Consider the following 15560-nt stretch of genomic DNA (forward strand, 5'->3'; position numbering starts at 1 on the left):
CTTCCCTCTAGCATTGAGTGATATGAAAGGTGTGCGTCACCAGTGCCTGGCTCTCTTATATCTTAAGTACTGAAATTACACTGTTAACACTGATCAAAACTTTTCAATATTTATTTTCAGAAACCTGTTTTATACTTATAATTTTGAGTGAAAGAAATATTGGTCAGAATATTAGCGTAGCTGATATGAAATAACTATTTTATAACTCTCAATATTTGATCTCACAAAAATACAACAGCAAAAATACTTCAAAGGTATTATCTTCTAGAAATAAAAGGAAAAATTAAAATTCACATGAAAAATCAGGTCTATTGATTATATATGTATGTGTTTGTTGTTTGTATATGTGTTTATGTGTATAGTTTATTCATTTGCTTATTATATGTAGAGGGATGTGTGTATATATATATCCCATGGCACAATATATGGGGTTTACAGTTAGAGTACAATAGTTGAACTACATTCTCTTCTTTCATCCTGTGTATCCCAGGGATTACATTTAGGTCATGAGTTTGGGCTCCGAGTGCCTTTAACCACTGAGCAATCTTCTCACTGCCATCAATTATATATTACCACAATTTGTTTCAAAATTAAAAATAGCATTTCTTGACATTTAAGATTATGCTTGGTTTTATTGTATACACTTGGTTTTGAAAACCTAGAGCACATACAAGTAAAGTAAAATACTACTTTACATGAAGCTTACAATGAACAGACTGACCACTGACTAGCTAAGTCTTAGAAGTCAACAGACTTTGTTTATGTTCTCCACACAAAAGTAAATTAATTGTCTAAGAGAGAAGTTCATGGTTGTGCATATCTACATTAACTATAAGATTGATTAACAGAAATATACTAATCATTCACTTAATGGAAAACTAGAAATGCAAAATAAGGATCAAGTTAGATATACTTAAAGACTAAGCAGAGAATACAAGGAGAGGCACAACAAAGTTGATCCTGGACCAAATCAGATGGCTTGGCAGTAACACTATCTGAGGCCCAGTCTAATTATATGCCTTTGATCCCCAGGACACACATAAGAGAGAGCCTCCTCCAGCAAGATGTACATGAAGATGTACAGGACAGTTTTGGAATATATTTGCTGCCCCCCTCACCTTAAAAACCAGTTAATAAATATACAAATAACTAAAAAACCACATAGTTGATAGTATATATATATATATATATATATATATATATATATATATATATATATATATAATTGATAAATTAATTCTGATACAAACTAAAAGAAAAAGAGAAAATATCCAAATTAATAAAACATGAGATAAAACCAGACCTTTGGGGAATCGTGACCACAGATGATGGAGAGATGGCTCAGCTCTATAGGAACACTGGCTGCTTTTCCACAGAACACCCAAGCTGTGTTCCCAGCTCCCACATGGAGGCTCATAGTCATCTGTAATACCAGGTCCATGATAATCGGATGCCCTCTTCTGACCTCTGCAGGCCCCAGGCCTGTGTAGGGTATGTAGCCATACATGCAAACACCCATACACTTCAAAACAAAAAAGGAAAAGAATGAATACAAATTATCCGCAAACTTTCTATTAAGTAGAAAGAGAAGTACTGATGGTAGTTGTTGAATTTAGGACTGTAGTAGACAGGCAACGACTTTCTGAGATAAGTACAATTTCTTAAAGACAAAAAAAATTACCAACACTGAAGGAATGAGAAAAAATCGTGCATAATTACATTTAGGAATCGCATTCTTATATATTAGCTCAATTTTGTAGTAGCCACAATAGGTTAAAATAATGTATGGATAGGAAAAATGACAGTTACGAATTACATAGTATCATAGGCAGCTTAAGAAACCATTGCTGACGAATCAATATAAATGATCACACAAGAAATACAAAACAAATATTTATACAACAAAACGTTCAGACAACACATTTTGATGAACATATACATGTTTATTAAACCATACAAAATTAAACTCATAGTTATTACAAACTTTAATGCTTCTTAGATGAGAGACTTAGAAGAGTGAGTTCTTCCAGAACAGAGCAGTCACACACACACACATACACACACACACATACACACACACACAAATGAAATGTACTGTAAATCAGTCATCATATGTCATACATGTTCCTTCTCCTTTGACATTTAATCTTATAAAAGGATGCCTAACATGAATTTTTTAGCATAGATTTCTGTGAGAGAATTCCAAACTAAGAAGCCCAGGGATAATGTCAGACAGGTAAGAAAAAAAAATTAGATAACATTGTGGCATACTTATTTTAGTAAACTATTCTACATCCCTCTAAAATATATTTCTCCACACTTGATGTGCAGGCTATACTGCAGAAGTTTACAATGTGGTCCTCCTACATTAGTGTAGTCTATTATTTAAAAGATGCAACTATCATAGTCCATAGCAACATAGATCTAAATTGCCAAGGATGAAAATGTAAGTGTGTCTTGGAAAAAAATCAGTGCTGTATATTACAGTAGTGTGGCTGTAACTCCTGCTTTCACAGTGCTTCTGTAAATGATTCTTCAGCAGGTGCATGCTGAGAGAAGCAATGTGCAGAAATGACTTGCAAAGAGCATTCCGTTTTTCTCCCACTAATTCACCATCAAATTCTTGCAAGCCCTGGCCCTGAAATAAAACAAATTCTAAAGGAAGCAGTCTCCTTGCTCCATTAGCATAATTTCAAAAAGTCAATTAAATTGCTTTACATGCAGATTTCTCAAACCAGCACAACAATGTTAGAGTAAGATGAGTAAACAGCTTTTTATTTTTAACTGAAAAAGTAAAGATAGAAGAGTCACAGGTTTCCGTGAGTATCTGTCCTCACCCCCCTAATGTATTCACATTGCTCTAGATCTCTTTGCGGACACCTGGGGTAGAAATATCACTGTCTCTTGACACCTTTATACCTGTGTGAGTTGCTAATAAAGACACACAAAACAGGCAGATAGGATAATAGAAAAATGCTGGAAATACACAGCTAAATCAATATCAATTTGACATCTTACCTAACGATGATATGATTCTACTGAGTTATTGGGGTCATAGGTAAACTGTGACTTTTTAAATTTAATTTTGAAAAGCAATTTTTGGTTTGCTTGTTATTATTTGTGTGGGTGTTGAACAACTCTCTGAGGAATGATGGCCCCGAGCAGTATCAAGATAGCAGCTTCCCCTGCAGGCCTGGCTTTGAAAAAAGTCACTATGATCCCAAGAGCTTTGAGGGTTCTCTCTGAGGAATTTTCTCCTGAAGCAGTAGAGGAAGCTGATTCTTTGCTTCAGTAATACACATTGTGTGCTCAGAGGAGCATAAATGTAAAACAAGTGGGATGTGTATTCCTACAAACTGAAAACTATCCTGAATACTTAATAACCATACAAATGGATCTGCGAAGTAGCCTCTAGATGTGAAAAGCAAAGGAGAAAAGGGAGTGAAAAGGTAAATGTCATTTTGCAGGGAGGATTTTAAACTCAAAGTAATTGTGAAGATAGTCCCTCCCACACCCATGCTTCCTATTTCTTGAAAGGGATAGGGTGGTGGTCAAAAATTAAAATGCATTGAAAGATAACCACTGGAATGCATCAGAGTTTAAAATTTCACTTTAAAACAGTTAAATTTCTCTTCATAATTAGCATAGAAAAAATCCTAGAGTTGTAGCTGAGTGATGCAGCAATCCAGATATAGGCAAATCCAGGCTTCAGTCAAAGCACTTTTAAAAGACACAATAACCAATAAACCAATATAGGAATAACCAAATATAAGAATAAACCAAAACATAGGAAATCTTACTTCACATCTCCCAAAAACGAGTCTCCACTACAGAAATTTAGCCTGAGAATCTTAGAGATTATTTTATTGTTCTGACTATAAAATGATGCATTAAGAATTCCATTTTTTTTAAAAAAATTCCATTTTTATGTACCAGTGTATATGTTCTTTTACTTGAGAAAATGTATTCTATAGAGATAGGGTGCTGTTTACAGGACTGTTTGATGTATTCTATCACCTTTATAGCCAATGTGCAAACTATACATTTTCACATGATGAAAATTGCATTGTGGTTCAGTATGGAGCAAAGTGACTCTTCCTATCTGACAGTTAAGTTCTGTTTCAGAAAGGTTAACAGGCTCTATCCTTCTCATCTGCTTATAGTAGTTACAATTCCTACTTCTATAAGTTGTGAATTACAACTCTATTTCTGTGGTTTCCGAAACTCAACTTCTTTGGAAATCACCATAGGAAAGTGGTGATCACAAACTAAACTGGGCGTTTATTCTTACTATTTCTAGTGTGATCCATCTTCTGGCTTTTTTTTTTTTTTAGTAATTTAATTCTCTGTGTATTAAGCTACCACACATTCTTTGCTAAATCCATAGGTTGCCCATTCCTATGAAACTGTTTCTAATAACAGTCTCAGTGTCAAAGAAAAACTAGATATACTATTTTCCTCCATGCTGTCTAATATTCAAAGTGCCAGAAAGCGCTAGTCAGGCTACTTGTGGAGGAAAAACATTAGTCGTTACCCAGTACTGTGTCCTATATACTATAATATTGATGTGCCAGACAAAATATCAGTGCAGTAGTGGCACACTTCTATGATAAAGTAGTTTCCTTTGGAGGCGTGCTTCACAGGAAGCAATCCATGTCTGGGATCATAAACCTGATTAAAATCCCATGAAAGAAGAGGTCATAAGCCCTAGAGTAGGATTTAACTATTTTTATTTTACTAAAAAGCTAAGTTGTCGTATTGCCTCCTAAATATATTTATGCTCATAGTCTTGGCCTGCTTACCTCCTTGGATTTTATTTCTTCATTTTGATTCTTTTAACTGCTTTTGGTGGTGAATATGGGTAGAGACACATATCTACTCCTAATTTAGAAAAACAAAATCACTGCAAGTGTTCAACCCTAAATAGGACATCTTTAGCAGCTTGCTTAGATAAGGTAATAGAATATGCTAAAGAGGAAAGAATGTAAAAGAAGCAGAAGATAGAAAGGAGAGCTGTGAAAACCTGTCTTCTGGGTGTGACTTGGCCCTTCATCTCATAAATTCACAGCAGCTGCAGGTACCTGAACAAACTATGCCCCAAATCCAGCCAGTGAAAATCCAGATTGAATGGGTTGAGACCTATCACCCCTGAGTTGGTGTAGCAGTTGGTTGCTAATTAGACAGGGAGAATAATTCCTTGAGGTTATGGCCATTGGTGTGTTGCCTGTGTTCTAATGGATGACCCCACACTACATCCAGACATTTATGGAAAGCATTATTACAGTCACTGGATTATAACAAAAATATGGTCACATAATTTGGAGAGAGGCATTTTGGGGGGACTTGGAGAGGGTTAGAATGGGGACAAGAAATGGGGTGATATGAACACTTTTCATGGCAAGTATTGCAAATAAAAAAGGCATCAAAGAAAATAGTCTCTTCTGTGGTGTTCCCCAAAATATTGTGCACCCTACCCTAATAAACTTTTATTGGGTCAGAGAACAGAACAGCCACTAGATACAGAGGCCAGAAAATGGTGGCACACACACCTTTAATCCTAGCATTCTGAAGGCAGAGATTCATCCGGATCTCTGTGAGTTCAAAGCCACACTGGAAATAGCCAGGCATGGTGACTCGTGCCTTTATCCTTGGAAGTGAGCCCTAGGAAGTGATGGAAGAAGGCAGAAAGGTATATAAGGGGTGAGGACCAGGAACTAGAGCTGGTTAAGCTTTTAGGCTTTTAGCAGCAGTTCAGCTGAGATTCATTCTGGATGAGGACTCAGAAGCTTCCAGTCTGAGAAAACAGGATCAGCTGAGGAATTGGCAATGTGAGGTGGCTGTGGCTTGTTCTGCTTCTCTGATCTGCCAGTATTCACCCCAGTACCTGGCTCCATGTTTGTTTTTATTAATAAGAACTTTTAAGATCCGTGCTACACTCTTCTCTTATTTATGTTGATACTGATTTTCTTACCTGAGCGTTGACTAAAACTTAACACAGGGAGTGACATGAAACCCAGTTTACTTTGAATTCTAATGCACCACTCTGATTATCTTTTTAATAGTTTCTTTACCATAATGCAAACACTTCTCTCTCTCTCTCTCTCTCTCTCTCTCTCTCTCTCTCTCTCTCTCTCTCTCTCTCTCTCTCCTTCTCTCTCTGTCTCTGTCTCTCTCTGTTTCTCTCTCTCTCTCTCTCTGTCTCTCTCTCTCTCTCTCTCTCTCTCTCTCTCTATATATATATATATATATATATATATATATGTGTGTGTGTGTGTGTGTGTGTGTGTGTGTGTGTGTGTGTGTGTGTGTTTGTGTATAAAGGTTTATACAATGACTGTCCTAGAATCCACAGATGATATTACATCTATCTCAATCACTCCTCATTCAGTGTTATACAGCAACCATGGGCAGATAAAATGTGAACAAAAGAAAGTGTGTCTGCTCCAAGTAAAATGTAGAGGTCCAGGATTTGAGTTGTGTTTCATTCTTACTAGTCATAAAATATATTTATTAACCACTCACATAGGTAGAATCCTTTGCTAACTTCAGAGTCATATAGAAGCAAGCAGTGGCCACAGTTCCTAGTGCAACATTTGTTTTTTTAGTGTACCCCTGTTTTTATATAGGATCAGAAACTTTCTCCAAAATGACAAAAGTGTACAGGTATTGGTAGCCTTCATATCTCATTAAAAATAAGAAAAAACAAGAAACACCTAGTAGTTACAATATAGACATACTTTTTACCTTAAATATTTATGAACTATTTGGAAGAATTTTATTTTTCATTTTATATGTGTTGCAGCACTTTGCTGAAACTCCTTTATATTCAGAAAACTCTTACAACCTTGCTTCTACTTTTGGAGTATCTGTTCCTTAGCTAATGAGAATCATTTCTCTACTGTGATCAACGTAAGAAATCACTGTCTGTATGTGGCTATCCAGCTGATTTCAAAGCATCCTTGAATTAAACTCATGGGATGCAAAATCACAAGAGAATCAACCACTAAGCTAATGTAACTAAGTAAAAAGAGTCAAGATTTAGAAAATAAATTAGAAATTAAACTTTCTGCTTCTCATGCATTATGGCAGTATTTTTCTTTGCAAGCAGGAAAATTGCACAATTGCCTTGTCTCAGGGTATCTATTTTCCTCTCTAAATCACTGACAGGATTATTATTTGTATCTTTGTCGACGCTAAGTAAATTGCACCTTTATAAATTAGTGCTTACCTCAATGAACTCTGCGACAAGAGAACCTATGAATAAATTAAACATCTGAAAATCACTTACAAAGGCAGAGTGAAGATATTACTCTTTTTGCTAATATTTAATTATACTTGTAAAGCTTCCACTCCCTAAATTACTTTTATGATGTTTTTATTAATATGTCTGATATCACTGAGGATAAGTTAATATTCAATCAATCAAGGATGAAAATTTTACAAGAAGAACCTAAGGCCTATGGCAAGTTAGACCTACTAGTAGGAACCATCAATGGTGTCAAACTATGAGCAGGTTATGTGTGCTCACTTGAATCCAAGCAATATCAGTCTGGTTGTTAGTAGGCTTTATACCTTGGGAGGAATTAAGAATAAAGGCTTTCTGAAATGACATGCTTAAAAGAATAAAAAAGAAGAAAGGAAATAAAATAAAAAAACCCATTTCCTTAGTCACTGACTACTTTCGTTATTTTCCCTCATCATGCCTTATTTGACATTAAACACTACTGTCTCCCCTAAAAATAGATGGTTCCCTCCATTCCAAAGCTGAGCTTCTCTTGTGTGCTTTAGAGGTTTGGAGGCTCATGTTTTGGAGCACTTTTGAGGAAGAAACAGAAGAATCGGGAACTCAAGGCCAGCCTCAGCTATATAGCAAGTTTGAGAGCAGCATAGAATACCTGAGACCATTTCAAAAAACCAATTATCAACCAGTCAAAGAGTTGAGCCCCCAAGATGATAAAATACTTCTTCTGGATCCTTCCAGGGCTGTGTACACAGTGGCTATGGAAGTAGATTTATAATGTTGTAATGAATGTTTTACATATGAGACATACAACTTATTAAGGAAAATAAAATTTCTCATCCACTCTCCAAAAGTCTGTCAATAAATATGTAGTAAATACAATAAATAAAACCTTGTAAGCAATGAGGCAAGTGACATGGATCTGGCAGAGTTCAACCTATATCTAGTCTTGAATAGTTTCTAATTTTCATAGCTAAGAAAAACTTGAAATACAAGCAGGTCAGAGGCAGAGGTTTGGTGGAGGCATGAACCCAGAAGTTTGAAGCCAGACCAGAGCAACATAGCCATATGCTAAACCTTGAAAACTGTTCCAAACAAATAATCAAAAGCAACAGCAAAACTCACAGAATAAAAGCAACCAAGCAGGCCAAAGTTTGATAACACTAGCATTAAGGATGGTCGGGCAGGAAGGCAGAGGGTTCTAAAGTTGGCCTGGGCCACATAATGACAACCTGATTCAAAATCAGAGAAGTGGAGGGAGTGTGAATATTTCTCTGTTTTTATTTAAGAGTTGTTATTACATATATGTGTGTAGTATGTATGTGTGTGTCTACACATGTGATTAGATGCCAGAGGTCGACATGGATGTTCACCTTAGATTTTGTCACATTATCTCTTGCTGAACACAGAGCTCACTGATTGATGATGCTGGCTGGACAGTAAACACCAGGGATCTGTCTGTCTCCAACACCCCTCAACACTGAGGTTATAGAAATATGCTGCCAAACCTAGCCTACCCATTTGTGTGCTACGGATCCTCAGAAATGCACAGCAAGTCCTTTGTTCACAAGTTACTTCTACAGTACCACCTTGTGCATACCTTGACCTAATTTGCCCTCCCTATTACCTTTGATGTGAATGAGGGCTCTGAGCTGAATGTTTATGTGGGAGTACACCATATCAGAGACTTTATTCTTCTCTTCACTTCTGAAAATTCCTCCCAGTCTGATAGTAGCAAAAGGGGCTCACCCAAACCTTCACATCCATTCTCAAAAAAAAAATTCTAGTTTTATGTAGCTCTTTTTATTATTATTAATATTCATTTTCTCAGTCAAGTTCGTAGAATTATGCAGCGGTATGTCTAATTGCTGGGACAAAATTTGTTTTAAATTATACACTCTTCAGCTGCAAGTATATTAAATAGAAAACAGAAAGCATCATAGGGAGAGAAAAGACAGCTACCCCTGATTGTACATTTCCAGGTGATACTGCTATTCAGTCTATCTTAGGAGGTTTTGTAAACTACATTTTGAAAGCAAAAAAAAAAAAAAAATCATACTACTTATTAGTTAAGTCATATAGGCATTTTATATACATTATTTAGAATGACATAATAGGGACAATCAGTCTTCCTGGAAGAAAGTAGTTATAAATAAGTCAGCCAATCTAATATTTTCAATAGATGATGCTATAATTTAAAAATAAGGTTCAAAGTTTGGTTATTTGGAACAATGTCATGAAGAATCTAGTATTCTAGATTCTTCAATTCATCAATTACTCTATTAGCATAAATTGCAGAATAACCTTGGATTATACACGGGATGAAGATTAATTGTACTATGATGTCAGAGATACATTTTAATGTCCTTCTCAAATTCCTTAATAATGACCCATTAATTATGTATTACAAAAACTTAAACAACAAAATAACTGGCTTTATGGATGTAAAACTTGAAAAGACACATGCTCAAATTTGAGAATATATGAAATGTTTAGAGCACGTTTTGTTCTCCAAACCTACCAGAGCTCCAAACCTACCAGAGCTCCAAACCTACCAGAGCTCCAAATCTACCATAGCTTTCAAACTTTGTTTAAAAAATATATTTTAGGTTAGATTATTAAAAAAAATTGATTTGAATTCATCAAATAAATCATTATATATAGTGTGAAAATAATTTCAAATAAATTTGGAAATTATGTAGTAATTATTTCAACATATCATATATACTATTTTAATTCACTTATTTCAAAATTTTAGCTACTACATCTAGTTCATCTTCATTAAAAATATTCTAAGAAAAATCCTACTGTGTCTCCAGATGTTAGTGTTTTAGAATACAATGCATTTGGTATGCATTTATAGCCCTACTAAGAAGTGATGGTGTTTTTCTGGGTGCTAGTGGCAAACACCTTTAATCCAAGCACTTAGGAGTTGGAGGCCTTCCTGGTCTACAGAGTACATTCCTGGATAACCAACATTACACAAAAAAACCCTGCCCTCCCCCCAAAAAAAACCCTCCCTCCCAAAAAGATAGTGTTAGTATTAACACTTCAAGTGTTTTAAAGTATTATGTTTAGTCTGTTGTCTTGTGCACTGGACACTTTACAAAGTGCTGTGTTCCAGCTTAGAGTGGTTATTTACAGATCTTGATAGTTAGTCTGCAAATTATAAATTGTAATGACATTTTATTATCATGTTAACTCATTTCTGATGCAACTCAATTATAATTATTGATGGAAAATTTTCCATAAATTCTGTAATAGAATTGTACCTTGTGAAATGAGAAGTGACATAGTATTCTAATAATCACAGAGGCAAAATATCTTTGACTATATTTTCAAAGTTGTCTATACCTTATAAAGTACTTGACACATGAGAAATTTGAAATGAGCATGTTTTATTTATACAATATTAAAGATTTAATGGCTTACAGAAAATACTGTAAAGATACTACTAAAAAATATTAATTGATAAAGCTTATTGTGCACTTACTAATTCTATTAAGTTCCTTATTATCTCTAACAAGTATTTTATTCCAGAAGGAGATGCATTATCTCAAGAATTGTTTCAAAGTTCGGAACCCCATCATCACTAAGTTACTCTGAAATGGTTATGTTAGACTTAGAGTATGTGAAAAGGAACACGTAATATTCAAAACTGCTAATTTTGAATTCTTTGAAAATGCATTAACTTATCTCCTCTAATGCATGAGGTATATTCATAGGTGCTGAATGGTTAATGAGACCTGAGGAGTTTCTCCCATTTGCATTTGGGAAGAAATGAAGGCTAAGCAGATTCATATGGAAATCAAAGACACACTGATACAATGCACTAGAAATTTTAAAAACATGATACAAGAGGAATAAAAGAGTCCTAGAAAAATGGTTGTTATATCATTAATAACTCATAAATTACACTAATGTAAGTTTGATATCTCCTCATACTATATGGTCAGGAACCTTTGAGAACTAGTTATATGTTTAAAAACTATGTAGAGGCAAACAAATTGGAAAAGGATGCTATTTATTCTGTTTGAGAACATTTGGGTATTTTCTGAAAAAAATAGGGGTATTAACATATTTTTGTTTTAGATAAAATGAATAAAAATGCTAAAACTTGCACTTGAGGTGGGTCAAGCAGGTGAAAGACACCCATGGGGCAGCCTGGTTCCTCACTGTCCATCCTGCACAAAACACCCATATGTTGACCAGAGTGGCAAGACAGCAGAGGATTGAGTGTCAATATGATAAGCAAGCATATGGTGGTGAAATGGGAGGGAAGGAGATGTGGAGTGATTTGTGTGCTGTGGTAAGAGTCAGTTCTGAAGAAGCAAGGGTTGTGAGGAATGGGCTGATGCCGGCAGACTGCTTGCCATCTGGGGACAAGAGTGACATCTGAGCCTGGGCTAATGCCTATAGCTATATCTGGGTCTATGACAGCCAGGGTCTATGTTGGCATTCATGACCCATGTTGATACCAAGGCCAAGGGGATACCTGGGGTATGTGCCTCCACCTGTGGCCATTGTGTTCATGGGTTGTGCCACCACTAGGGTCATGCCTGGGGCCGTGTTTGGGTCCATGCCCCTGGAGCAGCTAGGATCTGTGTTGATGCTCAAGGCTTCAGTGACCACTGAAGGGTGTGATAATGATTGGGTTCTAGCCAAACACCTGAGTCCGTGTTGGTCTGGTCTCTAATGGCCATACTGGAGCCATGCTAATCTAGATGGCCTGTACTGCCTACCACCAAGGGCCATGGTGACATCTGAGCTTGAGCTGAAGTGAGGGGACAGATGTGTGTCTGCGGTTCTACAGCAGCCATAGTGGGTTGAGTCGATGTCCATAGCTCCTGATACTATCAAAGACCATGCTGATGCCAAGTGTCTGTGCTGCAACTTGGGGCCATATTGGTGTCCAAAAGCCACACTGCCATGGGGTCCATGCCAATCAGAGTGGCCTATGCTGTCACTTGAGGCCATGGTGACATGCAAGCCTGGGCTTCTGCCTGGGACCATGTTTGGGTCCATGGTCCTATCACAGTTGGAGTCTATGATGTTTATGGATTATGGTGCCACCAAAGGCCACACGGAAGCCAGGGTCTAGGGCATACCTGTGGCTATGTTAGTGTCCGAGGGCTATACTACCACTGGGACACAGTGTCATCCAGGCCAGGGCTGCTGTCGATGGCCATGTCTGGTTCTATGGCTCTACAGAAGCCAAAGTCTGTGTTGATATCCGTGGTTCCTGATGCCATCAAAGGCAATGCTGATGCCAGGAGTCTGGGCCGCCACCTGTGGCCATGTTGGTGTCTGAGGACCTCACTACTGTGGGGGTTAGGCCTATCCAAATAGTCTACACAGCCTCATGGGCCTGGGCCCAGGTTGCTGCCATGGTCCATGTCTGGGTCCCTGGCCCAATAGCAGTCAGGTTGTGAGCTGATGTCCATGGCTTTGTTGCCACAAGGGGTCAAAGGAAGTATGCATTTTGAAATCCAAGGACAGTGCTGAGCCGTCCCTGTTCCTCATTGACCCTGGGATAGCTTGCCCTTCCCTTCGATGAACACAGGAGGGCTGGTGCTGACCTACCCCCCATGGAAGAGCTGACCACAGCACTTGGGAGAGATGGGCCCACCTCATACCAAAGGAGTGAGAGAGCTGGCCCTGATGGCATGGACCTAGGATAGCTGTCTCTGCCCCTCACCTGAAGGGATGATCATAATTGCCTGGACTGACCAGCTCAACTACCACCCAGACCCACATCCTGGGCCTTAGGTTGGCCCACCCTAACAGCTGGCCCACCTTTGACCTGCTGGAGTGCACAAAGGGACTGGTCCTGCAGAACAATAAACTCATAATTTCCATGACTTGGGGCAACAACAGCATATCCAAGAGGAGTTTCGATGTGGGCCCAGCCCAGTGATGACGGTGTACCAGAAACCAGGGGCCTTGAACCAGACCTATGACTCTTACAATAAACATTTTGCCAGTGGGGCTGATTGGACAGAAGTGTATACTTCATGACACACCACAGATCCTGAGGCCACTGGGATGAATAAAAAGGTGTTGGGAAGATGGAGTATGGATTTTTTTTGTTTGTTTTTTGGTTTTCTTTCTTTTTTTGCTTGTTTTGTTTGGTTTTTAATTAACTTGGGGGGGAGTTATTCTATAGGGATGAGGGGCAGATATGGAGGGACTAGGAGGTATAGCCTGAAGCCTTTCTCTACCCTGCCTAGTCCCATGTTCCAGCAGCCACTATAAAATAATCACTCAGAGGCTTAATATTAATTACAAACTGTTTGGTCTATGGCTCAGGCTTCTTGCTAGCTAGCTCTTTCATCTTAAATTAACCAATTTATATTCGTCTATGTATTGCCACATGGCTGTGGCATTACTGGTCTGCTGGCGTGTTGCCCCTTTGGCAGCCAAATGGTGTCTCCCTCACTCTACCTTTCTTCTCTCCATCTTCAACCTGAATGTACCACCTAACCTTGTTCTGCCTCACCATTAGCCAAACAGCTTTATTTATCAACCAATGAGAGCAACACATATTTATAGCATAAGAAAGACATCCCACAGCATTTCCCCTTCTCTGTCTAATCAAAAAGTTTTTAGCTTTAACATAGTAAAATTATATATAACAGAACAGTTATCAAACAAGAATTACAGTTATAATATCTAGTCTATTTGTATTTGGCAAAATCAAAGAAAATTGTCTATTATCTATCCTACTTTTGTGAGTCTAAAGTTTTATATGTAATTTATCTGTTATCATGACTAAGGAAAATTGTAATTATAACTATCTATACTAATTCTTGACTCTTTGGAACCTTCCCTTAGATATAATGCTATCCTAAAATTTAAACTTTTCATTTTGATATTAATCATGTTTAAGTTTTCCACAGTGAACAATAAGTTGTCCTAACACAGTGATCTCTTTAGTCTCCAGAAAGAAGATGAGGCACCACAGCAATGATCCTATCCGGTTCATAATGATGCCATTGAGCTGATAAACACCATTCAAAGTTCAAGTCCGGACTACAAACTGTTCAGTACAGTTCCAAGATGGCTAACTAAGATAATCCGTCATCTTACACCTCTAGCCAGAACTTCAGATAAGTTTACCCATTACTCTGAGACTGGCTACAAATGTTACAGCTAGTTCTTAGGAGACTTAACCATTGTTTTAGTTTTCTTACAGGATCCCACACAGATACCATCACTCCCTAGACAGCAGGAAGCAATTTTAAGAAAATGACATCCCCTCTCCCAGAGATTTTGTTTTCTTAGTATTATGGATAATTGTCATCTGTTAGAGGTTGGTTATAAGTTGTAATACAGTTGGGACTGGAACAATAAAGTTTAGACATAGGATTCTCTTTTAGAAAAGAAAAAAGGGGAATAGATAGGATATGATAATAAGGTAGATTATTGTATCTACTTGTAAACTAAATCAGTAACTATCGGCTTTAGATAATTATGAATTCTTGTACACTGATACAAACATAAAATTATTTTTCTAGTCCTGTTTAAGAAATTTGTATTTTATTGATACAAATACAAAACTGTATTTGTCATATTATACACATGTTCCTACTCCTGTCTGAAATATTTTGTATATTGATACAAATGTAAAATTATACTTGTCATACTGTATGTACGTTCTACCTCTGTTTAGGCTATTTTGTATATTGATACATATTAAGGATATTGTCATATTGCTCTATACATTTCTACCTCTGATTAAGATATCTTATATATTTTCACAGTTTCAAGGTCATTGTTCTTATATTGTACATTTGTTTGTTTTGTTTTGTTTTTTTTTGTTTTTTCGAGACAGGGTTTCTCTGTGTAGCTTTGCGCCTTTCCTGGGACTCACTTGGTAGCCCAGGCTGGCCTCGAACTCACAAAGATCCACCTGGCTCTGCCTCCCGAGTGCTAGGATTAAAGGCGTGCGCCACCACGATTGATTACTTTTAATGTGTAGCCTTAGTCCTTAGGTTATTTAGGTAGACTTACAGATTAATAGCCACCCAAGCTTGTCATATTTATAGTTATGTCAGTTAGGTTTTCCAGATTTACAGAAATATGTCAGATAGATAGGTAGTCTTCAAACATTTTATAGACCAAGAGAATATGGCTTTTAAATATTTTGATAACTTAGAATTCTGTTGATATGAGACGCAATGGCAGCACCAATATACTACTGAAAGAATGTTGGGCATTGAAGCCATTCTATATGAAAGTTCATCTTCTTGGCAAAAAAAAAAAAAAAAAAAAATAAAATAAAATAAAATAAAATAAAATAAAATAAAATAAAATAAAA

General features: G+C 37.0%; 1 long non-coding RNA gene across 2 annotated transcripts in view; it reads left to right on the plus strand.

The window, feature by feature from the left end:
- LOC131894344 (uncharacterized) overlaps nt 1-15560 on the plus strand; it is a 62657-nt gene that overhangs the window by 18432 nt on the left and 28665 nt on the right. The gene's annotated exons all lie outside the window — the stretch shown is intronic.

The sequence above is a fragment of the Peromyscus eremicus genome, chromosome 17 (genome assembly GCF_949786415.1).
Source record: "Peromyscus eremicus chromosome 17, PerEre_H2_v1, whole genome shotgun sequence".
Classification (NCBI taxonomy): domain Eukaryota; kingdom Metazoa; phylum Chordata; class Mammalia; order Rodentia; family Cricetidae; genus Peromyscus; species Peromyscus eremicus.